The sequence below is a fragment of the Borostomias antarcticus genome (assembly GCF_949987555.1).
Source record: "Borostomias antarcticus genome assembly, chromosome: 7".
NCBI classification, from domain to species: domain Eukaryota; kingdom Metazoa; phylum Chordata; class Actinopteri; order Stomiiformes; family Stomiidae; genus Borostomias; species Borostomias antarcticus.
In genome coordinates, this window is record NC_140240.1 from 3,237,249 (window position 1) to 3,251,479 (window position 14,231).

Sequence of the window (14,231 nt, forward strand, 5' to 3'; positions counted from 1 at the left end):
TGTAGGTGTATGTTAGGCTTGTAGGTGTATGTTAGGCTTGTAGGTGTATGTTAGGCTTGTAGGTGTGTGTTAGGCTTGTAGGTGTATGTTAGGCTTGTAGGTGTATGTTAGGCTTGTAGGTGTATGTTAGGCTTGTAGGTGTATGTTAGGCTTGTAGGTGTATATTAGGCTTGTAGGTGTGTGTTAGGCTTGTAGGTGTGTGTTAGACTTGTAGGTGTGTGTTAGGCTTGTAGGTGTATGTTAATCAAAAAGTGCCATTGTTGGGCGGCTTATGTAAGGGGTGTGGCCGCCGTGACCGGGGCATAATAAAGCATTATGGCAAATTAGACACTCCCTCTGACCCCTCCAGTCCAGCAACACTGAGAGGCAGGAAGAGAACTAGTACAGTAGTCTACGGTGGTACTGTATATACAGTATGAAAAAAAAATACGGCATGTCACTAACCGCTAAAGAAAATGTTCTGAGGGTGTTTTCACTGCACAAATTGTGAGAGGGGGAGAAAGACATGTTCCTTGAGGAGAAATAGGACTGATAAGAGTGAGGAAGGGAGAGTGATAAGGAGGTAGAGAAGGGGAGTGTGAGAGAGGACAGAAAGAGAGAGAGAGAGGGAGGAAGAGAGAGAGAGAGAGGAAGGAAGAGAGAGGGAGAGAGGGAAAACTGTGCACTTTTATTTACCGTTTCTCGGGGGCCTGGTGCGTCTCATGGTGTGGATGAGAGAGGTAGAAGAGAGACAGGCTAGAGATCATCCCTGTAGACCAGACCAGACTCAGTCTCTCTACAGAATAATCCACGTTCACCAGACTCAGTCTGTCATCCCTGTTTAAGTCCTGCGAATGCAGCTGGGAGCTAAGCCACAAACATGACCAAACACCATTTGACACATACTGTCTTTATTAGACATACACACACACACACACACACACACACACACACACACACACACACACACACAAACACACCCACCCAACAAGACACCCAAAGGTCACATACACAAACCAACAGAGCCATTTTGCTGAGTCTGAGTCTTAGTAGGGAGGGAGATGACCAGGCAGAGGAGGAGAGGAGGGGGAGGAGGAGGAGGGGAGGAGGAGGAGGAGGAGGTATAGGAGCAGGAGAAAGGAGAGCAGGAGGGGGAGGAGGAAGTAGAAGAGTGGGAGGGGGGCTAGAGGAGGAAGGAGAGGAGGAGGAGGAGGAGGTATAGGAGCAGGAGAAAGGAGAGCAGGAGGGGGAGGAGGAAGTAGAAGAGTGGGAGGGGGGCTAGAGGAGGAAGGAGAGGAGGAGGAGGAGGAGGAGAGGGAGGAAGATGAGAGGGAGGAGGGGGGAGTAGGGGGAGGGGAAAGTCCCTTGGTGCTCTGTGTGAGACTGTTAGTGTATGTAAGTAGTATACATCCCTCTGAGCCACATCCCGTGGTGAGGATTAGAGAAGTAGAAGAAAGACCAAATCAGGCTAGAGATCCCTGTTGACCAGTCTCTCCTCTATCATCCCTGTTGACCAGTCTCTCCTCTATCATCCCTATTGACCAGACTCAGTCTCTCCTCTATCATCCCTGTTGACCAGACTCAGTCTCTCCTCTATCATCCCTGTTGACCAGTCTCTCCTCTATCATCCCTATTGACCAGACTCAGTCTCTCCTCTATCATCCCTGTTGACCAGACTCAGTCTCTCCTCTATCATCCCTGTTGACCAGACTCAGTCTCTCCTCTATCATCCCTGTTGATCAGACTCAGTCTCTCTAGAGATCATCCCTGTTGACCAGTCTCTCCTCTATCATCCCTTTTGACCAGTCTCTCCTCTATCATCCCTGTTGACCAGACTCTATCATCCCTGTTGACCAGACTCAGTCTCTCCTCTATCATCCCTGTTGACCAGTCTCTCCTCTATCATCCCTGTTGATCAGACTCAGTCTCTCCTCTATCATCCCTGTTGATCAGACTCAGTCTCTCCTCTATCATCCCTGTTGATCAGACTCAGTCTCTCCTCTATCATCCCTGTTGATCAGACTCAGTCTCTCCTCTATCATCCCTGTTGATCAGACTCAGTCTCTCCTCTATCATCCCTGTTGACCAGTCTCTCCTCTATCATCCCTGTTGACCAGACTCAGTCTCTTTAGAGATCATCCCTGTTGACCAGTCTCTCCTCTATCATCCCTGTTGACCAGACTCAGTCTCTCCTCTATCATCCCTGTTGACCAGTCTCTCCTCTATCATCCCTGTTGACTAGTCTCTCATCTATCATCCCTGTTGACCAGTCTCTCCTCTATCATCCCTGTTGACCAGTCTCTCCTCTATCATCCCTGTTGACCAGACTCTATCATCCCTGTTGACCAGACTCCGTCTCTCCTCATCCTTGTTTACCAGACTCAGCATCAAAGTCCTGTGAACGCAGCAGGGAGTGAAGCCACAAACGTGACCAAAAAACCCCGTCATACTGTATACACACACTGTCTTTATTAGGCACTCACACATAAACAGCCAGGAGGAGGAGTGGGTGGAGGGGGGAGCAGGAGGAGCAGGAGGAGGAGGGGAAAGTCCCTCGGTGTTCAGCGTGAGACCGTTAGTGAGTAAGTAGTACACATCCTAGTAAACAGTCATTTTCCTGCTTCTGCGTGTGACTTTGACAGGCTTTGGCCTGGAAGGTGGTAGTTCAAGTCTGAGTGTGCATTCAGCAGAGTGTGTTCAGAAGAGTGTGTGTTCAGCGGCGGTCACAGTAGGTTAGCAGCTGACAGCAGTGATGACGGTGAACAGGGAGAGTAGTGTTGTTGACAGGGACTAGCGAGAGAAGTGGTAGTTTGTGGTTGGAGTCAGCTAACAGTTAGCGTTGTCGTACGTAACCTTCATATCCCCCCCCCCCCCCTCCCCTAACTGAGGTGGGGACAAAATGTCTCTTCACAGTTGTTAGCAAACAGAGGTCTGAAAAACAACACACAAGCACGTTGACATATGCACAAACATTCTCCCTCCATCTCTCTACATGAAAGCACATACACACATGCACACACACACACGCACACTAGGAGGCCTGTTGTCCAATCTGAACTCTTCAATTACAAAAACCCAAACCCGAAAACGACGAGCTCCGCTTACTAACCGCACCGGCGTTGACATGACCAGGGGTTGACAGAGCAGGCAAGGCCGCAGCGGTCACCCCGCAGCGGTCACCCTCAGGTGTGGTTTGACAGGGGTGCCAGCCCCCCCCCCCCCCCCCCCCCCCCCCCCCCCAGACCAGGCCAGGCTGGTCCTCGTCCCTCAACGCGTCTCCGGGAGGATGGGGTGGTAGCAGAGCAGTGTTAGCAAATCCACGCTAACCCCAACCGCCATGGCTGCAGCAGCACAAACAACACACACACGCACACACACACACACTCCTTACTAGCTGGTGGACTGGACATGTGTGTGTGTGTGTGTGTGTGTGTGTGTGTGTGTGGGGGGGGGGGGGGGAGGGGGGGCTATACGATAACGTGTGGAGATCTCCGTGTTCCCAACGCCCAGGCCTAATGGACCTGAACGACTGGAGACTGATTTCACATGGCTCCTCTCTCTCTCTCTCTCTCTCTCTCTCTCTCTCTCTCTCTCTCTCCAGACATCCAATTCCACCTCCACCCTCAGGCCAGCCCCCCCCACCCCCCCAGAGGGCTTCATTCCTGGGGGGAGAGAAGGCGAGCCTGGTGGCGTGCCTGGGGGGAACAGAGGAGCAGATGAAAGAGCTGCTAATGGCCGGCGGGGCAGCGGTATACGGCTGATAAGGAGGCCAGACGGCGGTCAGGCAGGTCTCAGGATAACCGGCGCTCTCACACACACAACCAGGGCTCCGCTGCTGCCAGGGATCAGCCGGACGCCAGCGAAGACGAAAGGGCCACCTAGAGAGAGAGAGAGAGAGAGAGAGAGAGAGAGAGAGAGAGAGAGAGAGAGAGAGAGAGAGAGAGGGGAGGAGATCTGGAATGATGATCTGATGGGTGTGTGTGGGGGGGGGGGGGGGTGAATACCTGAGGTGGATAACAGTGCCACCCAGAGAGTCTGGTCCCCTCAAATGCTCTCTCCCACTATTTTGTTCACATTGGCTCCTTTTCACACATTTCTGGTTGGCGTGTAGCAGGCATTCCCAAACTGTGAGGCGGGCCTCCCCTGGGGGGCCCCAAAGAAATTCAGGGGAGGCGCAGAGGGATGGTTAGGAAAAAAAGAGGAAAAACATGTTTTTTATTTTTTTAAATGAATGAAAGGTGATTTTAAAGGTCAGAAGATCGAAATAAATAATGGGAGAGATGTATACTACATTTGTGAATAGTGCAGAGAGAACCTCACCCCGCAGGCATGAATGTGTTGTGCGAAAACGTCATAACGTTAACTAGCAGCAGGTGCCACCGAGCTAACTTAGCTGTGTAACGTTATGGGCTAGCTAACGCTGCCTTGCAAAATGGACACATTTTGGGGGTTGGGGGGGGGGGGTCGCGGGTGTGTCACTGTTCTCAGAGGGGAGGCCCACATTGATTGAGTTTGGGAACCCATGGTGTATAGCATATGAGAGGGACACGATGGGTAAGAACAGGTGAGGGGAGGTGTGGGCGGAGAGATAGAGGGAGAGAGAGAAGTTGTTCTACGAATTGGCAAAGACATTAGAACAGTCGGCAACACTGACATAGACACAGAAGTCAAACGCCAACTGTTCGCAGACAGTCGGGTGCTGCTGTCACCAAGCAAAGAGGGACATGAAAGATGGGACAGCATCTTGACCTTCTGCACAAATTCTCGCAGACCTTTGACAGTGAATCTAACCAAGACAAAGATTATTATGATATTCCAAAAAAAGACCCACCCTCCAGCACAACAAATCTAAATTCTTTTTAGATGGGATTGCCCTAGAACATACCTACCTCAGCCCAAACATCACACATTTCAAAGCTGTGAGCGAGAGAGGAGGGAAGGAGGGCTTTTTATGCCGTTAAAAGGAACATCTGTGCGTGAGTTGTTGTGTGTACGGGGGCAGGATGCTCTCGACTGAAAGTCAGTTGACTGTGATCACTTGACGATCCTCCATCCCATCTCCCCCTGGCTCTTATTGCTGTGTCTGTCTTCACTCACACCCTGGTACGCTTACAGTCCCACAAAGACACACCCACACAGACTCCCCCTCCCCACCCTCCCCCTACACACACACACACACACTCCCACTCACCCCCTGTGGCTTGCCCCCTCAAAGGAGTGATAGATAGTGTGAGCATCCTGAGAATGTGCCTTCATCACAACACTGTCCTCTCTAATGAATGACATGACAAGCAGATAAAAGTAAGGGGTGGGATGTAAACCCCTCCCTCCTGTCTCTCTCCCTCCCTCTCCCTCCCTCCCTCCCTCTCTCTCCCTCTCCCTCTCTCCCTCTCTCCCTCCCTCCCTCTCCCTCCCTTTCCCTCTCTCTCCCTCTCTCCCTCCCTCCCTCCCTCCCTCCTTCTCTCTCTCTCGTTCTCCTCCCCGCTAAGGGGGAGGATGACATCGTGTTCTCATACATCGGGACAAACCAGAACAGAACACACGATGGGTGGGCGCCATCGGGGGGAGCCAGGAGAGACGGAGAGGGGGCGGGCGGGGGCGGGGCCAGACGGGGAGGGAGGGAGGGAGGGAGAGGAGGAGGAGGCGGCTCCTGACGGCCGGCTCTGGTGACCAGTCAAACGCCACGGCTACGCCACACCATACATCACAACCCCCCGTGCCTCGACCAGCCTTGACCGTACGTGCCAGACAGCACTCGAACCCCTGTTGGTTTATCAGCTGATCTGTCAGCGCAGACACTAACAGCCCCGACCTGCGGAGGCTCCCGGCGCACGTCGTCAATCGCTGCTCTCTCCAGAATGTTCCGCAGAAGGTCAGAGGTTAAACGCCCCGCAGGGGGCGAGGTGCTCTGCCGTGTCGTGCGGCAGACTGCGAGCTTCTTGGATGATAGAGAGACGTTGACCTCCGCCAGACAGTCCCCCACCGCCAGACAGGGTCAGCAGTGGCGAGGTCAGAGGGGGTGACTCACACAGACACAACAGGGAGCTCAGTAGGGTTGACTGGGGAGGTAGAGGTCAGGAGTCATGTCGGGGTCATGACTTTACGGCTGTCCTATCAGCTTCTCACAACTCTCTGGTGTGGGCCGTATACCAGTGTGTCTGTGCTATGGTGAGAGCGTTACACCTTTAGGCTTTTAAATATTTATTGTATGCACCAGGCCTCGGTCCAGATGTTCGAATCCGCCCACTAAACGTTTGCCGATTCTTGAAGTTCTCAACAGAGTGTAACGAGTTGACAATTCAGATATCAGGCTAGTATGCATCAACAGTCCAGAACAAATTCCTAGCATGTGTGAAAACTTACCTAACTAAAATAAATCTGATTCGGACTCTGATGCTACATATAAGATCTGTCTTTGCAGGGAGGGAATTATTATCCACACTGAAGATTAAGTTTATAGTTCACAGTTCATCAGTAAGCACTTGTGTTTCCAGGTCCCGAGCCAAACTGAACATACCGGAAAAGTAGGTCGAGGAGTAGCCTACTAGAATGAACGTGCTGTTATGGTGAGCGTGTTCTCTCAGAGACCACCTTTAAGCGTGTTCCCAGAGACGGCCCACGCCAGGACACTCATGTCGGGGGAGTGTTCCCGGCTGCGTTGCATCAGAGTGGACGTAGACGAGCGAGAGAACCACGACAGAGTCAGGGCTTTGACGTAGGACCCGGGGATTCACTGGATAAAGCCCGATGAGTCTGGCTAGTTTCACCACGGCTTTACTGCCTGTACACACACGCATGCGCACACACACACACACACACAGGCATGCATACACCCACGTACACACATGCACGCACACACACACACATGCACACACACACTCAAAATAAAGGTCAGCTTAAACTTTCAGCACAGGAAACAAATTACTTTGGAACTGTGATAAAATGTAATGTACTTGGCATGAGTAGACAGGGGGGGTTGAGTGAGTGAGTGAGTGAGTGAGTGAGTGAGTGAGTGAGTGAGTGAGTGAGTGAGTGAGTGAGTGAGTGAGTGAGTGAGAGAAAGAAAGAAAGAGAGAGAGAGAGAGAGAGAGAGGGAGAATGAGAGACAGAAACAAACGGGGGAGGGTGTGAGTGAGTGAATGAGGTGAGTGTGTGTGTGAGAGAGAGAGGGAGAGAGATAGAGAGAAAAGGAGAGGGAGATAAAGAGAGAGAGAAAGGGAGAGAGAGAGAACGATTCTGTGTCATATTTTCTCTCAGCGGCGGGCGGGGGGAGTAGAATGTCCTCTGAGGTCGTTCTCTGGAGACCTCCTCATTGGCCAGCACAGACTTCCCGCCAGGCAGGGTCACGGAGCATGCTCAGTGGTGCTTTCCCACAGAACCAGGCAGGGTCACGGAGCATGCTCAGTGGTGCTTTCCCACAGAACCAGGCAGGGTCACGGAGCATGCTCAGTGGTGCTTTCCCACAGAACCGGCCCCTCTACGTCCGCGTCCTGCTGTGTGAATCAGACGGCCTGGACGAACGTCTCCTCCTCCATCACATCCTATGGACTACCCCTACCACTCCACCCACAGGCCCAGCAAGGCCAGTCGACCCAGCTGACTGCAGCACGCCACGCCCTTAACCAACCCTGCCTACTGATGCCCAGCCCTGTTCTAACTGGGCCAGTCACATCATCATCAAAATGGAAATGACTCATTAATATGTGGGTCAGTGGTTGAGTACACCTTGTTTCTTCTTCCCAGGATGCTTATCCTGTCCCAGTCTTGAGGACGGGGGGGTGGGGGGGGTCAGGAGCACGCCCACACGTAGGTCATCGAGATGTTACGCAACACTTTCTGGTAAGTATGAGCTGTGACTCCCGTCTTGCCCCGCCCTGTTTCCCCACCCGGCCTTAGCTTCATTGTGTGGACCCCCAGAGGATGGGACCCGGCCCTCACACACACACACACACACACACACACATACACACACACACACACACACACACGTTACTCACAGTAAGGCGTGCGATCTAGAGCACTTACTTACCGGACCAGAGACGGATACTCTCTGAACACGAGAAAGAATACCAGGAAGGAACACACACCTCTAAAATCACGGGGGGGGCGGAAGTACCGAGGTGTGACACCTCTCACACTCCCTCTCCCGGACATGCACCTCTGACACGGGCGTGTGCTTCAGAGTGAGGTGCGTTGTGGGAGATAGAGGCAGGAAGCTACTTGCTCTACCTCGTTTCCCCCCGGTTTCTCTTTAACTTCGTGACCATCTTTCCCATACTCCCTGAAGCTGTTGTGTTTTCCAGTCATAACTCCGCCCCTCCTGACCCCACCCCCCCCCCCCCCCCACCCCAAACCCTGACCCTGTGAGGCTGTCCGCTGTACTGTGGCTTTGTCTCGTCCCAGGGAACGGCATCTCGAATTCGGTCGCAGCCACAAGTTTAGCTTCTATATGTATCTTTACATTCTCCATGTGTGGAAACCCCCCTCCTATCCTCCAGTCCCCTCCCATCCTCCGGGGCCCGTTGACCGGCCCTAACCCCCGAGTCCCCTGCTTCCCCGGTTCCCAACTCCCTCCTCCCTGTCAGCTCTGGGCTTGTGGCCGGATGGTTTTACTGTAGGAGGTAAAACGCAGGCATCAGCGCGGGTCAGAGAGCCAGCACACAATCTGGGACGATAAAGCAGATTCATAAAAACATCCACACCTAATGGCCCCCTTCTGGCAGTCACACCGAGGAGCTCAGCTCAGTCCGCATGCACTCGCCTGGGCCGCCGAACAGCAAAACCAACCCAGATAGCAAGCGGATCTGGGCCATATACAGGCCAGATCTGGCCCTTGTGGCTTAGTTCTGGCCTATATATGGCCCAGATCTGGCCCTTGTGGCTTAGTTCTGGCCCATATATGGCCCAGATCCGCTTGCTATCTGGGAAGGGCGACGATGTTGTTGTTTCACCTGTAGTTTTGTTTGTAAGACCTCACAGACAATGTACAGGTACAAACCCCCACAATTCTAGGACGACCACGGTTCGAAGATCCGACCTGAGGTGTTCTCGTTAGTCACACCGCGGCCAGGGAACAGGAGAGAGGACAATCGTTCCTGTTACACAGCATAGCGAGGCGCCTTGTCAACGTGGGGTCTGGACCACAACAGTGGGCCCACTCCAAAGTGAAGGGTCTCCCCTGGTCCCCCGTCCTCCTCCTCCTCGGGCCCTGAGTGGGCCTGTCTTTGTCCCTCAGGCCAAAGGGACTTTGTTCAGCAGTGCTAACACAAAGAAGCTGGATGGCAGAGCGCAGAAGGGGGGATGGGGTCTCTGGGTTGTTTGGTACTGGTTATAAGAACACCCCAGGAGAAAGCTATGAAGTCCATTACTCACAGCTAGTCACTGGGCTGCACAAAACAGACATTGTGTCGAAATTTCTCCGTACGAATGTATCTTTCATTTTTTTTCTGTTTGTTTTCAGCTACAGACGGCTGGAAGGGTCAAATAGCAGATGAATATTTGATTTGGGTGTTTTTCTTGGCGAGCTTATTACTGTAGCATGCAGAGGATCTCCTGTGTACGTCCGATCGTGCGTACACTAGTGTGTGTGTGTGTGTGTGTGTGTGTGTGTGTGTGTGTGTGTGTGTGTGTGTGTGTGTGTGTGTGTGTGTGTGTGTAAATGACCCCACTGCAAAACCGCTCCTCTTTGTGTACACTGCATAAAAGACTGGTTCTTTTAGACAGGAACAAAACAAGGTAGGCTACGGCAGTAAACAAGGCGTAGTTGTATGGGTGTTACAGTCGATGACAGGGCAAGAGCACGTAACGCTCACAGAGGGAGAAGCTAACCCAGGTGATGAAACCTCCTTTTCACAAAGCTACATATCAAACCTGCAGGCCGTCCACCCACGCATACTTCTGTTTGCTTAACTGCGAAGGAGCCTTGCAGTGATACCAGAATAGACAATGAGGTAAGAGCGAGAGACGGTTGTGAGAAAACTGCCCATCGCTTGTCAGCACATGCGCATTGGCGCCTTTGATTTATTGGGTACTTTCATCCATCGTTGTTCTTTATCGCGAGCACTGGGCCTGATGCATAGGGCCCCTTCATGCGGTGATGTATTTGGGTGATGTGAGATCTGTTAAGTGGAGCAGCGAGGCAGATTCTCCTCTGGGAGAGGTTCAGCCAAGACAGATAGAGAGGGGAGATCAGTCCGCACTTTAACTGTGGTGCACACTTACCTCTCCCCCACAGTCTCTCCTCCCTCTCTCTCGAGATCTCTTTTTACAACGCTTTTATATCATTCACCAAATCGTTTATCAGTGAGCTAGGCCTCTCCAAACACAAACACTGTGAGACATCTTCCATCATGGGAGAAAGGGCTGTGGTTCACTTCAAAGTGAGCATGTTGAGCATGTTTTAAGAGTAGAGCATCTTTACTGATAAGAGAGTATCTTATATACTGGGGGGGGGATGCTGTCTTTGTCCTGATAACATTACCCCCATTGACAAAGAGAGAGTCACTCAGCACTTAAAGAGGTGCATTTCTATTAAGATTATGTTTTTATGGAGATAATATTTTTATTCCAATGAAATAAAAGAGATTATATGACAGCCTGTTGGCAAATAAGCTACACTTACATCCAAACTCCATAAATGTTTCACATGCATAGTGCAATAGTAACTCGATTTGGCATTGGAGCAACATGTCAAATGTTCTATCAACAGTAGAGGGCGCAATACCTCCGTCCACCACCAATCTCCACTCTCCAGACCAGGCCAGTATAGCTGGATTACTGACTGGGCCAATGGAGCCGATGCCCAGACACCATTACTACAAGAAAACTTGAATGGCCCTGGACCATGAAGCCCATCAACAATCTACTGTATAGACAGATAAGGCTTGAATATGTGGGCTCCTCAGCCTATACAAGGCCCCTCCTTTAGGGCCCACTGACTACAAAGGGCCCTGGCCCTTCAACTACCAGTGCCCCCGGCCCTCCCATAGGGCCCTCTGACTACCAGCGCCCGCCCTTCAACTACCAGTGCTCCCAGCCCTCCTATAGGGCCCTCTGACTACTAGAGCCACTGGCCCTTCTAGGGCCCTCTGACTATAAAGACCCCTGGCCCTTTGACTATCAGCGCCCCCATTCTGCCTGTAGGTCCCTCTGACTAGCAGCGCCCCCGGCCCTCCATTCAATGCTACATTTTGCTACACAGCCCGTCTTAGGACGTAGCACACTGGAGTAGGTTAGTGCACCCTATACAGTAGGCCTTACCTATTTAAAACTACTTACATAAAGTCATGGAAATGGGGTAAGATACTATGAAAAAGTTATTAAAATTAATTGGTAAATATGTGTGGGAATCCTGCCTGACCCTGCCGTTGTATATAGTTGAATATAGTGTTAAATGTTGTCTATTCCCTTTATTTTCTTCTCAGAGTCCACCAGAATGCTTTGTTTACTATTTTTTGTTTTGATTTAAAATCACACAAAAAGAGTGCATTTTGACAAAATTTATCTATACAGTGTTCTGTGTTATTGGGCATTGGGGGGGACTTATTGTAGTATAGTATTCTCCCACTTTCTAGCAGACACAGGGAGAACATGGGCTGCTCTCACCCCCTTTGCTCCAGCCCAGAGGCATGGCTCAGGTGGGAGCCAACTGCCATAAGCAGAGGACGTGCCGTCTTCGAGGCAAATGCTTCGCACTCTGTCTGGAAAGCCTGTGTGCTTGCCCTTCAAATCAAATCAAACTTTATTTGTATAGCGCATTTAATAGACTGAGGCAGCACAATGTGCTTTACAGAGAGCAGTGTGTGTGGGGGGGGGGGCATATGTCCCACCCCTACATATTCCAGAGGGAAGCAAAAAACTTTCACCCAGGGGCCACCATGCTCCTGGAAAATGTTGGTCTATTGGCTAAGAACATATACAGAGCAGTAAACATGGGCTAAATACATCATAAGAGACATGACTAACAGGAGAGCGCACAAATAGTTACAGAGAAGTTGCCTACATGGTCGGCCATTATGTGTTAGCTATCCCTGTAATCTCTAATATCATATTTAAGTGAATCCTATAACAAAGCACAGTAAGCACTTAGCAGAACAGGCTCATAGAGAACAACCAGCATCTGTATTCATATCTAAATATACACACAGTGCATAACAGGATATACACCAATGTATACAGAGGATTCACAAGCAAGCTGGAGGCTGTCTTTCTGTGTCTCTCTAGGTCCTGGCTAGTGATTGTAGGCAAGACTGAAAAGGTACGTCTTGAGATCTCACTTAAAGATTTCCACTGTTTCAGCCCTTCTTAGGTACTCTGGCCAGGTGTTTCAGAGGTTGGGTGCATAGAAACTGAAAGCTGCCTCTCTGTGTCTCTTGGTCCTGGCTTTTGGAACTGTTAGGAGTTCAGTACCTGAGGACCTGAGTGGGCTGTTGGACATGTACCTGACAAGCATGTCTGAAATGTATTCAGGTGCGCGACTGTGGAGAGATTTATAGACTAATAATAGTATTTTGAGGTCTATTCTGGAATTGACAGGTTACCAGTGTAGTGATTGTAAGACTTGTGTGATGTGTGCTCTCTGTCTAGTCTTAGTGAGGACTCGTGCTGCAGCATTCTGTATCATTTGTAGTTTGGAGATTGCTTTCTTTGGTAAGCCAGACAGTAGAGCATTGCAGTAGTCCAACCTGCTTGTGATTGAATTGAAACCTTTATTTCCCCAGAGGGGAATTTGTTTAGCACACGTCAAGTATACCTAAAACATTAAAATGTATGCCCATCACCAACACCACAATGTCACCAACCACCATCATCGTCATCATCACCATCCTCATAAACATCATCGCATCAACATCATCATCACTGCAACAGGCATCAACAGCTGTTCAATCATGTAATGCTTCTTGGCACAAAGGAAGTGCTGGCTGGTTTTGTCCTTGTTTTGGGCGTTCTAAACCTGCGTCCAGAGGGGAGTAGGGGGAACTCTGAGAAGAGGGGATGGGAAGGATCGTCCAGTATTCGTCTGGCAAGGTGGATGGTATTGTTTCTGATTGAACAGTTTCTGTTCTGGATGGACAGACTTCCACCCCAGCACTGGATGGCGAAGGTCACCACGCTCTGAATGTCAGGTAGAACAGTCTCAGTGTTGTTACGTCTGCCTTGAAGATGCATGTCTTGGTAATATTTTTGATGTGGAAATGGGTGATGGGCGAAATTAAGATCTTGTATGACTCCTAGGTTTATAGCCTGGCATTTGGTGTCAATTGCCAGAGTTTTTAAATGTGCAGATAGTTTCTCTCTTTCAACTTTTTCACCAATGATCAGTACTTCTGTTTTGTCTTGGTTTAGCTGGAGGAAATTATGTGACATCCATACAAATCATTAATCTATTTGAAAACATTTTTTTTCCAGAATTTTACTCAAAAAGGGAAGGTTGGAGATTGGTCTAAAATTGCTAAGAACTGAAGTATCTAGGTTGTTTTTCTTCAGAACGGGTCTCACAAAGCAGTTTTGAGTATTGTTGAGATACCTGTAGACAGGAAGTAATTAACAATGGCTAGAATGTCATAAGACACAGAGTCAAAAATAGTTTAGAGAAAATCGGTGGGGATAGGATCCAGTGGGCATGTGGAAGACTTGAGTTGGATACTACTTTTCTCAACATGTATGTGTCCACCAGTGTAAACAAGCTCATATGTCCATTACATGGAGGAAGAGGTTCAGTGAGAAAGACGCATGGCCTTTCCTGGGTGATACTCCTCCTATTCATAATCGTATCTCTGAAGCTGCAAATTCCTCTCATTTGGAGGTAGACAGCAGGTTATCTGGTGTTTTTAGGGCAGGATTTATTACGCTATCAATTGTTGAAAAGAGCACTCATTCTTTTGTTTTGATAGATATCAATTTTGAGAAGTGGTCTTTCCTTGCATTTCTTATTGCCTTATTAAAGTCAGGAACATATAGTGTACCTGTAGCTTGGTCTTTCTTCATATACGCTCAGATCTTCTGCAGGTTCTCTTTAGTTGATTCATTTCCTCATTCATGGTTGGCTGTAACCTTTTTCAGTTTAATAGGTGCTTCAGAATCCAAGGCTACCCTTACTTTGGTATTAAAGGTGGTTGCTAAATCTTCAATATTACGTGAGGGCCCCACTTCTGGAGTTGATCAACTTGTTTGTGTTCATTATTTCTCTAAAACCATCAGCCCTTGACTTACCACAAGATGGCAATGTATGACATATAGACCACACAGCACCT